At 38.8% G+C, this 15,947-nt stretch overlaps 1 long non-coding RNA gene across 1 annotated transcript; it reads left to right on the forward strand.

Moving 5' to 3' along the window:
- The first annotated feature begins 4,710 nt into the window (after window positions 1-4,710).
- LOC126075234 (uncharacterized) lies at window positions 4,711-15,517 on the forward strand. The gene is made up of 3 exons (XR_007517136.1): window positions 4,711-4,767; window positions 4,903-4,986; window positions 11,822-15,517. It is a non-coding gene; the product is annotated as an uncharacterized LOC126075234 (long non-coding RNA).
- The last annotated feature ends 430 nt before the right edge of the window (window positions 15,518-15,947 follow it).

A 15,947-nucleotide genomic window follows, 5' to 3' on the forward strand; every position in this document is an offset into this window, starting at 1 on the left:
ACCTGCATCAACAACTTAAAGAAAATAATCTACACTTTAGGCCAGGGTGACATGACTTTTAATAGTTTAAAAACTAAAAGAAAAATCCATGAAGAACTGGAAGCTGCCTAAAATTTTTCATCATTCAGCCTAGATTATACATATCTATTGCTATATGTCTGTATAAATAAGACCACCCAAAAAATGGAAAAAAAAAAAAAACAGGCTTGAAGTAGTTTGATATAGTGACTAGAATCCTGGATTTGACCAATATCTGAGTCTTGACTGAGACTTTCCGGCTGCCTGACATACAGACCAATGTATCTAACGTCTATAAACCCTATATTTAATTCTAAATTCCCTGAATGGTGCAAATGCTTAACGTGTTTGGCTACAGACCCAAAGGTTGGTGGTTTGAGTTCACCCAGAGGCACCTTGGAAGAATGACCCAGTGATCTGCTTCTGAAAAATCAACCATTGAAAACCCTATGTTACATAGTTCTGTTCTGACACACATGGGATCTCCATGACTCAGAATCAACTCTGTGGCACTGGTTTTGGTTGTTTAAATTCTAAAATGGGAAAATTATCACTTTATCTATGTATTGATAATCTGTTGCCACAATAATTGTGTGTAGCAAACTACCCCACAGCTCAGGGGCTTAGGACAATAAACATTTATTTAGCAAATGATTCTGCAGGGTTTAGTTGATCTTGGCTGAGTTTGTTTATGTGTCTGCTGTAAGCTACAGGTTGGCCAGGCAGTTCTGCTGTGTATGTGTCTGGGCTGTCTCACATATCTGGGAATTGATTGGAGCTGGGCTGATTCAGAATGACCTCAACTAGAATTACTGGAGCAATTCAACTCTACTCTATCTGTCTCGTCTTCCATTATAACCAAACCAAACCCACTGTTGTTGATTCCGACTCATAGAGACCCTATAGGACAGAGTAGAACTATTCCCATAGGATTTCCAAGGCTGTAAATCTTTACAGAAGCAGACTGCCATGTCTTTCTCCCACAGAGCGGCTGGTGAGTTCGACTCACCTTTTGGTTAGCAGTCAAGCACTTTAACCACTGCACCACCAGGGCTCCATCCTCTAGTATAGGGGTCAGCAAACTTGGCTTGTGGACCAAATGCAGCCCATGGTCTGTTTTATAAATAACATCTTGTTGGAACACAGATGCACTCATTTGTTTACATATTTTTATATATAAGTTATTGTTTGTTGAAAATATACACAGCAAAATGTACACCAGTTCAACAATTTCTACATGTACAATTCAATGACATCAATTACATTCTTCGAGTTGTGCAACCATTCTCATCCTCCTTTTCCTAAGTATTCACCCACTGTTGACATAAACTCACTGCCCCCCAAGCTTCCTATCCAAACTTTCAAGTTGCTGTTGTCAATTTGCTTCCATATAGATAGTTCTTTAAAAGAGCACAATGGTCAAGGCAGATGTTCTTTACTCATTAAGCTAAACTTGTTTGGTTTCAAGAAGACTTTGCTTACTTAGGGAAACGCTGGTGGTGTAGTGGTTAAGAGCTATGGTTGCTAACCAAAAGGTCAGCGGTTTGAATCTACTAGGTGCTCCTTGGAAACCCTGTGGGGTAGTTCTACTCCATTCTTTAGGGTTACTATGAGTTGGAATTGACTTGAAAGCAATGGGTTTGGTTTTTTCCTGGTTTTTGTTTACTTTTGTCCTGCGTCTGCTTTGGCGATACAATAACAGAGTTGAGTAGGTGCAATAGAGACCGCATGGCCCACAAAACCAAAAATATTTACTATCTGGTCTTTTTTAAAGAAAATGTTTGTTGACTCTTGCTCCAGTGGAGTAGCCTGCAAGTGTTATCATGGCCATAACAAAGGAGGGAGAAAGGAAGTGAAAATGTGCAAGAGCCCTTTTAAGACTGCATATATCATATCCACCAACATGCCATTGGCCAAAGCGAGTCACATGATTGACTTCAGAATTCAAGTGCTGGGAAATATATTCAAACTCATCAGTGAGAGGAACTGCATAGTCACATGACACATGGGTATAGATGCACCAGAGGTGTTATGGATTGAATTGTGTCCTCCAAAAATGTGTGCTGTAAATCCTAATACCTACATCTGTGGTTATAATCTCATTTGGGAGTAGGGCTTTCTTTGTTATGTTAATGAGACAGTATTGGCATAACTCCTGTCTTAAATAAATCTCTTCTGAGATTTAAAAGAGCAGATTAAGCAAGCAGCAAGGAAGCAGAGATGGGGGAAGACAGATGCCTTATGACATGAGATCTCCAAGAAACCAGAAACAGAAGCTGACAAGAGACAAAGACTTTCTGCCAGAGCCAATAGAGATAGAAAGCCTTCCTCTACAGCCAGCACCCTGAATGTGAACTTTGGACCTCCTAAACTGTGAGAAAATAAATTTCTGTTTGTTAAAGCCACTCACCTGTGGTATTTCTATTACAGCAGCGCTAGATAACTAAGGCAAAGAGGAGTGAAGAATTTAGGCAGTTTATGCAATCAGTCTACCACATCTGCCCATCTCACGATGCTGTTATGAGGCTTAGTTCATACACATGTAAAAACATTTTATAAACTCTAAAGCATTATGCAATTAAAATGGCTTTTTTTCCTAACGTCTCATACTTTTATTAGGCTAATGGTATCTACGATATACTCAATATAACAACGATAGTTATAACTAACTAAAAAATGCAATATTGAGTGTGTAAACTTGGCCTTCCTCCTCTCCTTTGCAATGTGCTGCCTTAGGGAGACAGATGGGACAAGGAACAAATATTTGGATAGCCTTATCGCCTCTGTAATCAAGTTGGTTCCCAGACTGTGCCCAGTCTGTTATCTTGAAATCATCATTTGCGCCCTGCCCTCAACCAAGTGTTTCATCAAAATTCATCAATTTCTGACTATTGGAGTATTGAATGTAGACCAGAGAATATTACTAACACAAACATGAAATTTTTGTATTATTATTTGCTGAAATAACTGTGTATTATCTTTCTATGTGTTGTATTCATCAAGAAAAAAAGCTGTGCTTGATCCTTATCTGAGATTCCAAAATATCAATTTGAAAACTAATGGAATGTAATTTATTTTTTTGTTTATAACTAATCTTTCATGACAGCATAGTTAGAGGTGAGATCCAAGAATTGGTTTAATCACACTTGTGCCACTAAGTTGTTTGTCACTAACAAGTCACCTACTCTTGCTCTCTCCATTTCTTCACATTTAAAATGAGGAGACTGAACTAAAAAAATGTTTGAAATACCCCCTGACTCTTTGTTCTAGAAGTAGGTGTTTGTCTACTTTTTTTTTTAAAGGATAAAATATGAAAAGTAAATGTGGGAATAATTATAATAGAAAGCTTATAGCCTCTATTAATGAGGTCGATGCTGAATTTGTGAGTTAACTAGCATTTGGTGGGTTTAATATCTTGCAATAATAGTCTTTAAATTAATTTTCTCTGAATCACCAATGTGATGTCACTGATACCAATTTAAAAAATTAAAGATATTGAGTTACTCCCATTTTAGGTTTTCCTTCCATTAGTTTTTCTTCAGACACTTGAATATGCTATCACTTGAGTACACCATTCACTAATACTGATGATTGAGAGTGGGATAAACAAGTCGTATGCCCAGAAGAAAATGAGATAGTGTTCCTTGGCATTATCCACTGTGGGTTTCCAGAACCTTGAGTCTAAGAGGTAGGTTCTACCTAGCCCAAATGTCTATACATAAAATAGCAGGAAATGTTTCATTTATTTTCTTATGCAAAAAATATTTACTGAGGGCTTTGTATGTGCCAGGCACTGTTCTGGGTGCTTGTATACGTTGATGAATAGACAGACCAAGATCCCTGCTTGGTACAATTTGCATTCCAGTGGGGGATTCTTTAACTTAGGGCTTATAAAGAAAACAAAAGGATGTATTGAAATATCTGAACCTATACTATAATGAGAACTATCTATGCAAGGGATCAGATCTAGCCCATGGACCAAATTTGGCCCACTGCCTGTTTTTATGTGGTCTTATATATTTTTATAAGCTAAAAGTGGTTTTTACTGATGAATATTTGCAATTAATATGATGATTAAGAACACTAACTTTGAACCCCAATTAAGAAAAATGTTATTGCCCCCAAAAGAATTTCATTCTTCTTACTCATAGACTTGTACTACACAAAAATTGTACTCAATTATTGTTATACTTTGCATATCATCAATGAAAAGATATGGGAACTTGTTTTCTCTTGTTTTATGAATACTTACACGATATACTCGATTTTGCCTCTTGGGTCACAAAGTCTAAAATAATTTCTATCTGGCCCTTTACAGAAAAAAATTACAAACCCATAATCCACATAATTGAATCAAAAGGATTCTGAAATTTCTCTAGTTCCTTTTCATTAGCTAGTAAGTGCCAGACCTTTAATCAATATGACAAAGAAAACCGCTTAGTTTCAATACTGATCTTTGTACATTTGAAGTTATGTAACAATTTGAAATTGTCTACTTTTGTTCCAAATTATTATGTCCTATATAGTACGAGAAAGAGCCCTGGTGGTACAGTGGTTAAGCGCTCTGCTGCTAACCATAAACGTTTGGGGGTTCCAGTTCTCCATGTGCTCCTCAGGAGAAGATGTGATGACCTGCTTCTATAAAGAGTACAACCCTGGGAACTCATTGGGACAGTTTTACCCTGTCCTATAGGGTTCTTATGGAGCCCTGGTGGGACAATGGTTAAGAGCTTCACTGCTAACCAAAAGGTCAGTAGTTTGAATCCACCCACCAGCTGCTCCTTGGAAACTCTGTGGGGCAGTTCTACTGTCCTGTAGGGTCGTTATGAGTCAGAATCCACTCAATGGCGATGGTTTTTTTTTTTTTTTTTTTTTTTTAAATAGGGTCACCATGAGCTGGAACCTACTCAATGGCAATGGGTATATGGCATGGTTTATGCAGCAATATTTGGTGATTTCCTGCTCAAGGTATGGTCTTTAAATGACTGAGATAGTGTTAACTGTTATGAAAGCATAGCTTCTCACCTGCATGTTTAAGTCCATATGTGTTCTTTCTAGCAGTGGAATTTTCTTCCGAGAGCAATACTATTGATGTTATCATCATGGAAATTGAAATTTTAATGCCCCTTTTGCTGGAAAAGCCTCTTTTGCTTGGAGTAGATATATACAAATCATGACACTTCTAGTGTAACACTGTTAAATCACATACTTCTCGGAAACAGTAGTCAAAACCATTAATGTTGAATCACTTCATACCCAATGCCAAGTAGTTTATACTAACAGAATAGCATGAGCTATGGCCAAATGAAAATTGAATGGAAAACTCAGAAACAGCTGATGAGATCTAGTTTAACATCTTTGTTTCTTCCTGGGACATTTATGCTCATGGTGGTGATTTTATACTGCATACATAGAATATAGTTATGGTTATTGCTTTTAAAATCACTCCTGGTTTCTTTGATGGATTTAAATTTATTACTGTTTTATAATGAAACAGCATATTGTTCCACTAAGAGCATCATGACTTCCCATTGTTCTGCCACACAAATTTTAAATCTGCTAATTCAAAAGTCACGCCAAAACCCTCACTCAAAATGAAAACAATTATTATTATGTTTAGAATCCTAAATTAAAGTTTTAAAATGTATTTCCAAATATGAACTAGAAAAATTATGTCGAGTCCCACTTTGAGGAATCTCTCTCAAAGATATATTAAACAAAAACATAAAAAAAACTTTTGAACAAGGCTGTTCACTGAAGCACCTTTTGTAATAGCTAATTACTACAAAACAACTCAAATATTTACCATAGGGAATGGCTGCACAAACTATGATGCATTCACACAATGGATTGTTATGTAGCCGTAAAAAAGAATGAGAAAAATCTCTCTATGTTATTATGGAGTAATCTTCAGGATATAAGGACACACATACATATGTATATGTATTATATATGTGTTTGCACTTAAATTTTAAGAATCAAAGAAAAGACAAATGATAAAGTTAAAAAAAAAAATACCTATAGAGGAAACGAAGGAATAGTGCAGGGGACAGGGTTAGAATAGGGATAGAAACTATTCCTTTTTTTTTAACTGTATCTTGTTATGAAGATGTGATTTTGAAATCACGTAAATCTTTTAAATAGTAATAAAACAAAATTAAATACAAAAAGTAATTCCTAAACCTTGAAAGCAAAATGAAACAAAGAAACTTCAATGTTTCATCTAGTAAGGTAGAGGATCTATCCTAAGTGACTTTAAAGTGTAACAATTTGATTATATATCCTTAGTGGGAAAAAAGAACATTAAAAAAAAAAATTCAGTAGTGGTCTTTGTTTGTAGTAGTGTCGATACGTCCATATTATTGGAGACTATTATGTTTGTGAAAAAAATGAGCAATTATATTGGTCTCATTGAAAACTGGGATTTGGGGCATGGCAAAAACGAGGTACAGATATGAAATCAATGAGGTTAAGTAAAAAAAATCCTGCATTCCTGAATTCAAATTGAAGTATTAGTTTGAATGCTAATGTGTTTTATCTAAGACAAAACAAAGTTAAATATATTTTATAGCCATGTCCACTTAAAAGAAGTAGCATCTAGATTCAGGAAATAGAAATTGAACTTGGTGTATAATTTGTCACATCAGAAAATCAGAGATCTATTCAAGACTACTAGTGTCACACCAAAAGGACTCAGGGTCCTAAGTGAATAAGCTCCCATCCCAAAGACAAGACAATTTGAGTATCAATAAGCACAATAATTAAAATGGATTATGAGGCATCAAAGACATTTAAATCCATAAGTTCATAAGATACAAACATACACACACATACATGTACATTTTGTCTTCTTTGAAGGATGCTAGAGATTTTATTCTTTTTGAAACTATTAAAGAAAGAAAAAGTATTTATCTTAATTCTTTTATATAAATTGTACCTCTGCATAACCAAGTATCTGATGAGGAGGAAATGTCTCTTTGTAAAAGCATATCAGCTAACAATTGAAGAAATAATTTGCCTTTACAGCACCTAATGAATTAATGGACCTAAGCAGTGATCATTAATAGCTGCTAACATCACACACACACACACACACACACACGCACACAAGACAAGCAAGGATTATTTATTCCTGAAGAAAATACTCAACACTACCTGCATGAAAAAGCCAATGTGAATCTCCAGAAGCCTCTAATTTGGAATAAAAATTTGTATGAAATACGAAGGACAAAAAAATACCATGAGGGTGAAATCAAAAAAACTCAAACTGAGAAAAACTCAGGACAAGCCACCCATTTCTTCAATGAAAACTTGGAGGGACAGACAGTGATAGACAGAGAAAGATCAAGAGAAAACCTAAAGATTGAAAAAAAAAAAAAAACAGATTTATCATTTAATTTCAATGTATGAATGTTATTTGGATTCTCATTCAAGAAACAAAGTAAAAAAAAAACTGTCAGCAATTGGGGAAATTTGGTTGAATATTTGATATTAAAGAATTATTTTAACAATTTTAGGTATGATAATGATATTGAATACATTTCATAAAAAAGTCTCTGCCTTTTAGAATTACTCTTGATATGTTTACAGATGATATGATGCTCGAGATATCTTCAGAATTCAGGAGTGGTTTAAAGAGGGGCAAGGGGGTATCAGCACAGATGAAACAAGGTTGGTCGTGAGTTGTTAACTGCTGAAGCTCAGTGATAGGTGGATAGGAGAATATTATACTCACCTCTCTACTTTTATTTTTGTTTGTAATGTTCCAAAACAAAAAGTTAAAACATAGAGAGCAGAGATGAGCAAATTCTTGGATCCTAGAGTTAGAGCTTACCAACATCAAAATGAATCAGATGCTGGCTATTGAACTAATAGTTTTTAAATATTTTGTACTCTATTACTTTGTTGTCAATTGCCTTTGAGTCAATTCCGACTCATGGCAAACGCATGTGCAGGATAGAACTGAGTTTTCAAGGCTGTGACCTTTCAGAAGCAGATCGCTAGTCTTTACTCCCAATGAGCCACTGGGTGGATTCGAACCGCCAACCTTTCAGTTATAACCATGCCACCCAAGGCCTTCTTTGTACTCTCTAGAGGAAGCCTATATATAAGCCTGAGGAGCTTTTAGTTGGGTTTGTGATTAGAATTTTTATATACAGTAAAAATACATTTCTTTCCAAATATGTGTTTCTTCCTTATCTTTTGCATTAGGATATTGCCATGTGGGGCCAATATCCTAATATATCAGACTCTGTTATGTCTGTACATATAAAATGGTGATAATATTGTTGATATATGTTCACAAATGATATAATGTCTCCCTTAAACCACACAATCTTCTGTCATTAACATTATGTGGTGAGACATTATCACCCCAGGGAAGAGCAGAGTAGGTTCTTTCTAGGACCAAGAAGGTCACAAGTAGGAAAGAATGCGGGTGTAACATAGGGAGATTCCTCATAGAAGAGGAATGGGCAGCAGAAACCCTTTTGTTAGGGAAAGGAAGTAGGTTCAGGAGACTGAATCTAGGGATATTCCTGGGGTCCCTAGAGGGAATCTACCCCCCAGGACCTCCATGGAGACCCCAGTGCAGGCTGTGCCCACTTCTCATAGGGAATTTTGGGAGAAGGCCATCTCACATGGTGCCCCAGTACAAAATGAGGTGGATCAAAGTGTAGTAATGTCGGTGCTATGTAGTTGAGAGGGAGATGTCCAGAGATAGGATCCCTAAGTCTCTCTTGGCCAACTTCCATGGGGTTTTAGTACCCAGGAGTTCCAACACATTCCCGTTGTGGTGCAGAAGCTTCCTGATGGTTGAGAGCCAGTGGATCTATCATTGGTGTGGCATTTAAAATTAACTTTACCCAAAGAATTTGGTCTTCGTCCTTGGTTTCTGAGAGATAACCTCCAAAACCTTGTCATTTCCCTAGTGACTGAGTGTCTTTTATGAGGCCTCCAGACCACACCTCAGAGTTTATACTAATGAGATAAATTAAATGGGGGCTAGTCAAGCCAGAAAAAGCACCATGCGATATCAGCTGATCTGGGAGGGAAATGATTCAGTCACTCATGCCTGTGCAATGAGGCCCCAAAAAGGTTCTGGTCATGGCTCTATGGGCTTTCTGACTGGTGAAAGACATTGATATATATGTGGGAAGGTAATGCGTTCTTTGGAACATAGAAATTTTGTGTTGGGAACCCTCCCAGAGCTCACTGTATGTGTTGCTTCTTTGTGCTGATCCTGGTTTATATCCTTTATACTACAGCTGCTGTCATAAGTATAGCATTTTCTGACTTCTGTGAGTTGTTCTAAGGAATTATTGAACCCAAGGAAGTAGGGGAAACCAGCATTTAAGAAGTGAGGGGAGCCCTGGGGACCCCTGAGCTTACCACTGGTATCCTGAAGAAGCAGTGAGAAAACCTCAAATTTGTAGCCAGCAGGTCAGAAATGAGAATGCCCTGGGGACTCCCAAGCTTGTGACTGGTGACTGAGGTCTTGAGTAGGCTTGGCAGGCTGGAGGACTCTGCCCTTTTCCTTGTGAGGTCTGACCTAGCTCTGGTGATTAGGGTCAGGAGAGAAGTGCTGCATGTACAGCTGGTCAGAACAGAGGGTAACAGAACTAATAATAAAATGATTTGGATTTTCCACGTATGTGGTGTTGGGTAAGTGAGAAGTGGCATTTGATTTTTCCCAGTAATAGGGATCTCTGTAGTGAGCAGTGAGGTGACTTTGTAGCACAGACTATAGGTGGAGTGGAAAATAGAGGTAGAGACTGAAAAAAAGACCCTAGGGATTGGGTGGGAAGGAGGAGTTAATATCAGGCACTAAATGTGCTGAAAGAGTAGCCCATGAAGTTCCCCAGCTGTGGACTTGTTGGAGCCCTGGTGGTGCAGTGGTTAAGAGCTTGGCTGTTAACCAAAATGTTGGCAGTTTGAATCCACCAGCCACTCCTTGGAAACCCTATGGGGCAGTTCTACTCTGTCCTATAGGGTTGCTATGAGTCAGAATCGACTCGATGGCAACGGATTTAGTTTTGGGTTAGGTGGACTTGTTAGAATGGGGTTAGATAGGACAGAAACTGAGATCAGATCCCCAGAGAAACTGGTTACACTCAATCTGGGAAGCAAAAGTCAGGAGAGAAATACAATACTGACCTCAGAGACCACTTCCTCAGTATAAACCACCTCTTGTGCCCAAATAGCATTTTGGGAAGGAGGAGAACCTTGAGGTGAGAAACTGTTCTAATAAATAGTTTGAGCTGCAACCTGAGTTGAACAATTGACTATTGTGATCAAAGAGACATTGAGTGGGCATGAATGGGAAAGTTTAAGAGTTTTCCTGTGCGATTAGTGGAGGGGGTAGTTAAGTAGGTTGAAGGGAAGATTTTAAGAACAGATTGCATCAGTTAGATACTCTTTTCAAATCTACATTTTGGCATATGAATCGTAGTATATAAATTTTGAAATTGCTACACATAGAAATAGCAAAAATCAGTAGTTACAGACTTTCAGTATTTTTCTCACAATAAAATCCACTATGATTTTTACCAGCTAATTTAGACCTAATTTAATTTGTTTGCACATCTGTCTGCCTGTGAAAGACTCAGCCTGTGACAGTGAAAATCTGACACAATTTTATCTATTTCAGCTTCGGTCCCACCATCAAAGCCCAGAAGCAGCCCGTCTCTTTTCCAAGGGCCTTGTTTCTCAGTCTAGGTGGCTGGCTTTGATTTGACTTTGGCATCTTACTATGAGGCTCACAAGTAACTCTCATTAAGAGCTGCGCTGATGCTAATTCATAGATCAGCAAGTTTGGAGGGCTGTGCTTAATACATTCAGATTATTTTGGGGTTTTGCGTCTTGTCTTCCTCTCAAGGGCCAGGTCTGATTTATAGCCAACTTGAAACAGAGTATTGAAGTAATTGCCCATAAAATGAGGGTCTTCTGTCTGCACCCTCTGCTCAGCACACTTGCCTGAAGGATCTGCCCCCTGCATTTCCTTTTCTTCGTTTGGCTACACAGCGACTTGTCTAGCTGTGGGTTCTTGTGGCCAGGGTGCTCAGCTCTATTTCGAGCTCTGTACTTCTCTCCAGCCTCTGCTTGCCTTCAAATGAAGTATGCTAGGGTGTGAGGAAAAGCTCCATAAATGAATATAAAGCACCCAGGCAGCTCATGATTTGGAAATTCTTGGACTCCTCTGGAGCAGATCAGTGATTACACACTGCCACTAGATGTCCCCGTGTGGCTTTTCTTTTGGATATCAGTGTCGTACACATGCAAGTTATTTCTGTTCTGCTGGATAGAAGGAAAGCGCTCCGCAGGCTCTGAAGAGGCAGTTTACAGTGGAATGCCATCCAAGCTGGGACTTGGCGCACCTTAGTCCTTGGACACTGATATAAAGTCCTGATATAAAATTACGGAGACTCCTCAGCAATCAGCATTATCTCTACATAAGTCCCTGGGATCATTTCAACTTGCATACACTAAACTTTCCCTGCGTCCCCACCCACTCTCGGTAGCCTAGACCACAGCGTCTAAAACCATCTATTGTGAAGAGCTAGCTTCTCAGCAGTATTTTTTGGACTTGCAGTCACTAGCAGACCAACACAGGGTCTAACTGTGCATGACTGGCATGCAGCTTACATCACATATGACTCACTGCATGAGTTGGACAGCACCCATACCAGGTATTCCCTGTCTAATGAAACATCACTGGTTATGTGCTTATATGTTCCAGCAATGTTGGCTGACTATAAAGGTTTTTTAATACTTGCTCTCACTTTCTGTATTTATTTTGTCACAGGTTTACAACATTGCTGACCAACACTGCTCTGAGTACTACGCTTTGAGTGGCCCCGGTCTAAGCGCTATCATAAAGCTTAGTCTTACATCCTTGAATTAAGACTAATGGCCTGTGAGGAACAGGAGAGGCTCAAGGCAGCTTTAGAAGACTTGACTGGAGACTCATGCATTATGGAGAGGGCCACACTCTCTGCCCTTCTGGGCTCCTGCTTTGGGCTGGGCCTACACCTTCCTTGAGATACTGCACTGACTTTCAGACGCAGGCTACTTTGAGCAGAAAACAGTCAGCAATCCCGGAAGCAATAGCGTTGGAGAGAGAACTAGAGGCTTTACGCTTCTGAAACTTCTTGGAGAAATTCAGTGTATCTTGTGAAGTGCCACTCTGCATGTTTGAAGAGAAATGTCGGTGGCATAGGGATGGTAAATACCATGAAATTGGATTCATTTTAATAATTAGCCATAGTGACACCTAGGTGATGGATATTGTGATGGCTTCCCCAGCAACCACCTCCAATTACAGAAATAGTGGGAGAGAATTTTAGCTTCACAAGGTGAAAAGAAATTGTTTATTCGATGCACCAAGAGTTTGTATCCCAACGATCATTTAAGTCAGTTGGTTGTAATGTAAGAGCACAATTTGTCCAACAAACAGTGTTAAGAATGGTGGTTAAGTTTCCTGTTGCCTCACAGAAAACCATTTGAACCTGATGGTAACTGAATTAAAATAATTAAATTATATTTTTATCCTTTCTATTATTCTATGGGTCAGGTCAAGTCAAGACTACAGAAAACAGCTGAAATCAAACCTGTTCCTGTCAAATTCATTCCGGCTCATAGCCACCCTATAGGACAGAGTAGAACTGCCCCATAGGGTTTCCAAGCTGGTGGATTCAAACCGTTGATGTTTTGGTTAGCAGCCAAGCTCCTAACCACTACACCACCAGGGCTCCAAACATAGCTTACTCTGCTCCAAACTCTTGAAATTCCAGTTCCAAATATTGGTGGAAGGAGTTTCCCCTTTCTTTCCAAGGGTCTCCAATAAAGAAATGGGATTTCTCTGAACTTTCTTGCTCTGTTAGCAGCAACAATATGACATGAGTCCATAACAGTGCCCACTAGAGAAGCAGGGATTCCAGAGGAAGGGTAATGAGGAAGAAGGGTTTCAATAGCTCTTTCTTTGAGGTGTGACGTATTTAAAGAATAATCAGTGTGATGGTTAAAGTTGTGTGTCATCTTGGCTGGGCCATGATTCTCAGTGGTTTGGCAGTTATGTAATGATTTAGTTGTCCTCAATGATGTGATCTGATGTGATCAGCTGATCAGTTGTTCAGGGGAGTTTCCTTGGGGTTGTAGCCTGCATCCAATACATTCTGGTAAAGCCCATTTCCTTGTTCAGGACCCTGCATTCAGCTTGTCACCATCTGACCTCTGGTTCTTGGGATTTAAGCCAGCTGCCTGCCGTATTGCCTGCCGATCTTGGGATTCGTCAGCCCTCACATTCTGTGAGCCAGCAGCCTGCCAGCCTTGTATTCATCAGCCTCTACAGCCTGTGAGCCAGTGGGCTTCTATCTGACTTTCAGATCTTGGTTTGTCAGCCCCTGCAGCTACATGATGTCGGGAGAAGCCTCCAGCCTGATGTCTGACACATGCACTTAGGACTTGCCAGCCTCTACAACCACATGAGCCATTTCCCTTTCTCTCTGTATGTGTATATATATATATATAACCCATTGCCGTTGATTCTGACTCATAGTGAACCTATAGGACAGAGTAGAATTGCCCCTGATAGATTCAAACTGCTGAACTTACTGTAGCTCTTAACCACAATACCACCAGGGTATGTGTGTGTATATATATATAGTTAGGTGCCGTGGAGTTGGTTCCGACTCATAGCGACCCTATGCACAACAGAACGAAACACTGCCCAGTCCTGAGGCATCCTTAAAATCCTTGTTATCCTTGAGCCCATTATTGCAGCCACTGTGTCAATCCACCTTGTTGAGGGTCTTCCTCTTTTCCGCTGACCCTGTTCTCTGCCAAGCATGATTTCATTCTCTAGGGACTCATCCCTCCTGACAACATGTCCAAAGTATGTAAGACGCAGTCTCGCCATTCTTGCTTCTAAGGAGAATTCTGGCTGTGCTTCTTCCAAGACAGATTTGTTCGTTCTTTTGGCAGTCCATGGGATATTCAATATTCTTCGCCAACACCACAATTCAAAGGTGTCAATTCTTCTTTGGTCTTCTTTATTCATTGTCCAGCTTTCACATGCATACGATGTGATTGAAAATACCATGGCTTGAGTCAGACGCACCTTAGTCCTCAGGGTGACATCTTTGCTCTTCAACACTTTGAAGAGGTCCTTTGCAGCAGATTTGCCCAATGCAATGTGTCTTTTGATTTCTTGACTGCTGCTTCCATGTGTGTTGGTTGTGGATCCGAGTAAAATGAAATCCTTGACACCTTCAATCTATTCTCCGTTTATCATGATGTTGCTCATTGGTCCAGTTGTGAGGATCTTTGTTTTCTTTCTGTTGAGGTGTAATCCATACTGAAGGCTGTGGTCTTTGATCTTCATTAGTAAGTGCTTCAAGTCCTCTTCACTTACAGCAAGCAAGGCTGTGTCATCTGCATAACGCAGGTTGTTAATGAGTCTTCCTCCAATCCTGATGCCCTGTTCTTCTTCATATAGTCCAGCTTCTCATATTATTTGCTCAGCATACAGATGGAATAGGTATGGTGAAAGAACACAACCCTGATGCACACCTTTCCTGACTTTAAACCGATCAGTATCTCCTTGTTCTGTCCGAACAACTGCCTCTTGATCTATGTAAAGGTTCCTCATGAGCACAATTAAGTGTTCTGGAATTCCCATTCAAGCTTCACTGGTTTTGCTTCTCTGGAGAACCCAGCCTAAGACAGTCAGTGCTGGGGCTTTTGTGGTGAAATCTTCCAGGGAGTGAGGTGTGAGATCTCTCAGAAAGGGAGAAGTCTAATGGTCAGTACCAGAAGCACTGGATCAGGTGTTATTAAGTGGAAGGGATTATCAAGAGTGGGGCAGGGCTGCACAAGTTATAAAGGAAGAAGAGAAACAACTTCATGTGAGAAGAGAATTGAAGGACAATGTATACAGCTCCTCAGTCAAATGATTGAAATTCCACAAGCCAGGACTCATTTTTATGTGTTCTAGACTTAGTGCCAGGTCCCTTTCTCATCTATACTCTCTATTTAGATGATCTCATATGTGGCAATGGATTTGATGACCACTTTTTTTATGAAGATAATTTTTCAGCCTAGAAATCCTCTTTGAACTCTGTCCATATAATGTATATATTCAGTTTTGTACCTGACATCTCTACTTGGATGTCCCCAAAGAACTTCAAACCACTAGAAAGGAGAGGCATGGAACAGTCCGTCTCTCAAAACTCTAAGAAGGAATCAGCATGGTCAATACCCTGATTTGAACTTCTAGCCTCCAGAAATGTGAAACAATAAATTTCCGTTCTTCAAAGACACTCACTTTGTAGTATTTTGATACGGCAACCCTAGGAAACTAAGCCACCAGAGATTTGTAAATTTTTCTTTTTCAGTCTCTTGAGGAACCAACTTATATCTTTGTTGATTCTCTTCATTGCATGTGTGTTTTCTATCTTAATAATTTCTGTTGTGTGCTTCACTATTTTCTTCCTTCTACTTCCTGTGGATTTATTTTGGATTTTATTTTCTGTATATAGTTTTTGGTTTATTATAAATTATTCTAAAATTTTAGATGATGCTTGACTCAATTTTTATTGTTTTAATTCTTTAATATAGATATATAAGGTTATAATTTTTCCTAAGCATAAAGCTTTAGCTATACTCTGTAAGTTTTGATATAGGATTTTTGTTATCATTCAGTTAAAATGTTCTAAGTTTTCATTCTAATGTCTTTCTTAGCTCATAAATTATATAAAAGTGTGCTTATTAAATACTAAATGCATGAGGTTATCCTCTACCCTTTTCATTCTTGTTGTTGTTATTATTATTATTTTAGTTTCTGGCTTAAGCGCATTGAATTCAGAGGCTATGCCATGCATGATTTTAATGCTTCAGGATTTGTTTAAACTTTTTTTTTTATGGCCTATCAT

The sequence above is a fragment of the Elephas maximus genome, chromosome 4 (genome assembly GCF_024166365.1).
Source record: "Elephas maximus indicus isolate mEleMax1 chromosome 4, mEleMax1 primary haplotype, whole genome shotgun sequence".
Lineage (NCBI taxonomy): Eukaryota > Metazoa > Chordata > Mammalia > Proboscidea > Elephantidae > Elephas > Elephas maximus.